Here is a 6,051-nt window from a genome sequence, read left to right as displayed (position 1 = left end):
CGACTCCTCTATACTTGACTTAGTTCAATACATCAACTTCAAAATTAAGGCAAAAAAAGACAACCTAAACATGGGAAGGACAGCTAGAATCCCACAGTGAAGTAGTGGAGGGATCAATGCAAAAGTCACATAGATGAGCCCCTTCCAAAAAGCAGCTGAAGAAAAACCCATTGAGTGTGACATCCTATACATGAAAAGGTATAGCAGCACACCCATGGGACACTGCACCTCTTCTGTACCAGGGTATACTCTTCACCCATAGTGAAAATATGTTGCCAAGTTTGGCAGAAAACAAGTATAGTCAAGAGTATAGAATATGGATGTGCCATATGGTGCAGTGTGGCTAGGCACAACAGACCATAAATGATGGATCAACTCTGTCTAAAACTAGGCACCATTGAGTATTTTCCATTTAGTCCGCAGTATGTGGAGGGTCCCAACCACCTTCACCTCTATACCAGGAAGCAGAATGGAAAAGTAACCTCTGTAGTGCACACGTGTGTTGACCCTCCACACACCCAACACCAGACCACCCAGGAACTTGATATCCAGGCAACAGTAGGATGGAGGAAAATATACATGGTGGGTCAACTCCACTCCAAAACCAGGCAGCATCTGGTATTTTTCATTTGGTCTACAGTAGGAGAAGGGTTCATACTACCCACTCCATCAGAACACAACTGCCTTATTCTCTACTGAGTGGAATTGGTCACACTTGGGAGGAAGTCTCCATGGTCCACCACCCCTGTGGCTAGGAACTAGTGAGTAGCAATGACTTCTGTATTCCACTAGAAGATAAAAGGTGAAAGCACACTGGAGAGCCCAGAGGAATGCAACACCTTAAGACAGTGCAATGGTTGACCAAGAAAACCTATTTTTAAAAGCAGGCCAGTCCCAGTTTATTCAACTAGGAACAGATGGATGACAATCCATGAGTAGGCACAGTTTTGATCGGGCCTTGTTTAACAAATATTATACTGCAAGGAAACCTCTAATGATCTTTTGGAACACTCCATCTTATCATTGAGCATGACAGACCCAAATGGCCACATGGCATGAATTTAAATACAGGTATACCCTGGTAGCGCCGCATGCTACTCAGTGGGATCCGGGTCACTGTAAAGGTAAGAAAGACAATAAAAAGAACTTAACTAGACAGAGCCAGTAAGATTTATGTAGAATGGTGACAAGATGAAGTGCATATCCTGACAAAGAAGAAACTGCCAAATAATGAAGATAGTATGTGACAAAAGTATGTGAGGCTGTTCCCACACTAGCCTGCATAATCCCCTCTAATGGATGACAGAAGTAAGCAGCCAGTGAGACAGAGTAAGGTGTCAAAGTTGGAGAGAGATGACATAAAAGAGTTGATGTGAATCTACTTACAATGAAGCACAGACTAAATGCCATAGCCATTCCATGTGTAATGAGAAAAATATCTTGGGGAGCTGAGGAATTCCAAGAAATAAATAAGACAAGAGCATTAATAGTGAAAAGGTGCAGTGCATGTCAATTACCAACGAACTACACAGATGGGACAGAGAAGACAATCCAGATCAGAATGAGAATAAAAGTGAGAAATGCAAAAAAGGGAAATAGGAGTGAACATACTGCCCTCTCCATGAGCCACAAAAATTTTAAGAAGAAAAGCAGAATCAGGATAATGATGAATAGAAAAACAATGGAAAAGAATATCAGAAGGATCAGTGGTATACACGTAAGATCTCCTACAGCCACAGTCAGAAAAAAAAAGTAAGAAATAGGACTTAAGCAAATTAAGGTACAAAAAACAAAAGGCTATAGGCTCAAAGAGAGGTAGGGTAAGGGCATGGAGAAGAACATTCAGGTCCCAATCAGGAAGAGCATAGAAAGGATAATACATGACAATAATGGGAAAACCCAAAAGTATGAAGTACAGCTACCTTGTAGCCAGTAATGGTTGAAAGTGATATACCTTGGTCAAACAGCCATATAAAAATTCAGAAAGATGGGGATAGAAAAATGGGAAGGGGAGAAATCATGACACAGAGACCAACTAGAGAATATGTGCCATTTTTGTTGATAGACAAGGAGAGAGATAGAATGAATGGAATAAGAAAAAAGAAAAGCTACACATGAATAGAGTCCAGAACATCTCACAAAGGACCAGACAACATCCATACATGAAGTTGGAGGGATGACACAGACGGATGGGAGGAGGAGAGAGGCTGATGGAGTAGGGAGCATGACAGAGGTTAAGGATTGAAGCAAGTGAAACAGAGGAAACCATGGTTGAGCCGGCCAGTATGGAGTTATCAGAAGAACTCAACAAAACATTTAAAGGAGGAGTGCCCAGCCGAGGCCACTCGAAAACCAGAGGATCGAGGGACCAACACTGTAGGTAGTATCTAGTCAGACTGTAAGAGACGTTCTGCAATAAGATTCAAGGCACCTACTATATAACATGCTATTAGACATACTTGTAAAGAATAGGCCCGGAAATAAAGATCAAGAGTGTGGAAATAGAGAGAGCGAGACTGAGTGTCCCTCTGGTGACTGATATATGAAACAACTGTAGAGTGACTGTATGGATCATCCCCAAATGTCCACGAACCATCACAAGAAAATGTTCCAAAGCTCAACATACTGTCAAAAGTTCTAAAATATGGATATCAAAGGATGATTCACCGTGAGACTACAGACTCAAATTTACTTGAGTCAAGACATGCCCCCTATCTCATCAAGAAAAACAGATAGAGAGCTGGATGAGAGGAAGGAAAGGAACACCATCTACGGTACTGGTTTTAACAAGTGACCAAATGAAGTCTGTGGGCAAGGAAGGAGAATGGTGGAGGACAAGGGATCCCAGCAAGAAATCAGTGAACATGCAGAGCCCATTGTAGACGTTGCATATGAGCATGATCAAAGGGGATATGGGATTCCATGGAAGCCAAAGTCTTCAAAAGAGAGAAAAAGTCCTACATAGTGAAGAGGAAGAGAGAATAGGGCATGGGAAACCAACTGCTCCATGTCCCTCAAAAGAAGAGGAGAAAGCTGGACCTTCAGGAGATGCAAGCTGATAAACATCCAAATGAATGAGAAACTATGTGGGTGTGAGGTGCAACTTCTCATGGTTGCAGGATTTTTATTTGGCAATTTTTGGTAAAAACTGAAAAAAAATTTCAAAAAAAAAACAACAAAACAACACAAATGAAAATTTTTTCACAGCCAGTGATTCTGGTAGCTCAATAAGTAATAACTGATCTTAAGATTTATATGCTGTTTTGTAATATTTGAATTTTGTAAGATTTCTACATTAAAGTTATGAAAATGTATTTGAAATAAATGTTAACAGAGAAGCAAAGCATATTTGATTTGTAAAAAATCCCTTGTAAAAGATAAGTTTTTGCTCTGTCTTAAAGCCAGGTCTTTCAAATTTCTCTGAAAACTTTTTGCAAAGACTCAAAATTTCCCAAAAAACTGAACACAATTTTTTTTTGAAGAAAAAAAACAATTGAGAAAAATTTTTGGTCCTGAAAAAACAGCCAAAAAAAAGCCAAGGGTTGAACCAACCAACCCAAAGGATTGCTGTAGGAGGCTTGTTGGGACGGAGCCAAATGAGAAAAGTATATAAGATGACCACCTCAGTCATCTCAAGACCTGGGACAAAAGACCACTATAGGGTGAGAAAAGTTCTCATGGTAAATTGATTGAAATTGAGAAACTGACTGAGACAAGAAACATCTATTACTGGACACCTGTAGCTTCTGTAGCAACAAAAAAAGATGGGACTAAAATCCTGGAGAAGGATGGAAAATCCTCCTGACAGCATCTGTAGCCATTAGATTCAATACTGCCATGGACCAACCTAGACAAGAAACAAGGTCAGTACCCAAACAGAGGTCAAAGGTCTGTAAACCAAAATAAATGGGCCCTACTGACCCTGAGCCTATAGGAAAGTCACTCCCAAGACTGATGTGTATGAGCAGTGGAAGGACAAACTGGAACTGAGGAATGGGAAGTGTGGACAGGAGGAGAGGAAGCAGGAAGAAAGGAGACAGAAAGAGGTAAAGGAGGAGCATGGGAGAGATGGTAAGCCAGTGAGGATAAGGAATACATTGGCATGCGACCCCAACATGTAACTCCAGTGAAATGAGCACTCCAGAAAAAAATCATACTGGGAAATGAAAAGAGCCAGATGAAGGCCTACAAGATAAACAAGAAGAAAAAGCACTTGAGTAACAAGGGCATTGCGTCACAACCAACTCTAGCAACAGATCAACCGTGTACGAAGTGATAAGGCTGAGAAAGATAAACACCGTAGAGGAGATAAGTAAAAACAAGCATCTGCCAAAAAACCCTTCAGAGGAATGATGGAAAAATAACGAAAAAAGGGTAGAGTGTGTAAGACAAAGGTGGGAAAACTTAAGCTTAAGAAAAAGATGAACAAAAGACAGATGATCTGATGCCCAAGTCTGAAGAAAAGACTTCAGGGTTTAGGAGTTGAAGAAATGTAATACAGCACAAAGTCATGCCTTGTCATAAGAGGTAACAAAGGAAGGAGGATGAGGTGTGTTGAAAGTAATCAAATATGGACTTGCATACCTGGAAAGGAAGTAAAACAAACATAAAAGTAAGAAGCAGGGAATGAATTACAAAGTGAAGGGAAGAAACATACCTGAAAAACCTAATCCAAAAATTACAAAAAAGCAGAGGTAGATACAATACACCATAGATATAAGATTAGACAAAGGGAGGTGTTGGATAAAAACCTGCAAAATCCCTTCTGTCACGAACAAGAAACACAAGATCCAGGCTGCATGAAAGATTGCACCACTTGCTGCAAAAAAGTCATTACTCCCCAACAGATAAACTCAATGCCACTATTTGTGAAGCTAGCATGAATAAAGTCTTCTTGTCTCACACCATACAGAGTGTAAGTTACTCTGACTCATGAAATAATAACATGGAAATAAAAGGTCACAAAATATGCTGGAGCCAAAAATGTTGGAAAACAAAAATCCAACATTAAATACATCCACTACAGGTAATGTCTTTGTATTTCAAGGAAAAAACAACAAAAAATGCCTGTATTTGAAAAATTTCATGAGCGACAAAAAAATACATTATTAATCGAGAAGTGATGATTGAACAATGAGTATAGAGGGATTCAGCTATGTTAGGAGGGTATATCACACTCCTACTGGTGGAAGGGTGTCTCATGCTCAGTTGCATGATAAAGTGCAATAATAGCATGTTAAAACATGCAAGTTTAGGTGGAAGCCTCAATGCTAGTGGGGAGCAAAAAATTCTACATTTTGCACTTGCCTAATTTCTTAACATTATCAAACGTGGTTGAATACTTGCTTTTGTAATCCATTAGTTTGTTTTTACTTGAAATTAAAATAAAATGAAAGTAAACAACCAGGGATGACATTCACCTAGTAAAGAGGACAATGGCTTAGCATAGAAGTACTGAAAAATATACAATAAGTCACAAAGTATTATTAAGTGATTACAGCCTTGACCATTAATCTGTCAATAACGTGTTTAATCCACAACAATAAAAAAACAAGTTATGAATTTAAGCACGGTGTAACTTTCACCCTTCATTTTAGAGTTATTGTAACCTTTGTGCAAAACCAGAACCAGTGAATTAAATTATGGATAGATCGGATATCAAGAAAAAAGGAAAAAAGTTAACTTATTTTACTTGTACATAGTTACTACCTAATGCTAATTACTTAACCACAACTAAATGCAAAAGAAACAACATACATGTAACAATCCAGTCCTTTGCATTTCTTTAGATTTTGATAATTAAGGACATTTAGATGTTTAATGTAGATCTAGAATCCAATGTCTCTCATTTGACAAACAGTTATCATAATAATACTAACTTTTCTATCAGTTTAACCATACTCACTTAGATGTTGTCACCAGGAGTTCAATGCAGAAAGAAAACAATTTCTAGAGCTTCACCAAACTTATCAATGATAACTACTAATTATAATGGTTGGAGGCGGCTTGAAGGGGTAATGAAGAAAAACTTTAATATAAGTTTAACATAAC

General features: G+C 38.7%; 1 protein-coding gene across 1 annotated transcript in view; it reads right to left on the bottom strand.

Moving 5' to 3' along the window:
- LOC106463765 (nucleosome-remodeling factor subunit BPTF-like) overlaps positions 1 to 6,051 on the bottom strand; it is a 100,151-nt gene that overhangs the window by 34,160 nt on the left and 59,940 nt on the right.

The sequence above is a fragment of the Limulus polyphemus genome, unplaced genomic scaffold (assembly GCF_000517525.1).
Source record: "Limulus polyphemus unplaced genomic scaffold, Limulus_polyphemus-2.1.2 Scaffold1477, whole genome shotgun sequence".
NCBI lineage: Eukaryota > Metazoa > Arthropoda > Merostomata > Xiphosura > Limulidae > Limulus > Limulus polyphemus.
The sequence above is the reverse complement of the archived record's forward strand: the minus strand, read 5'-3'. Positions and strand labels throughout refer to the sequence as shown.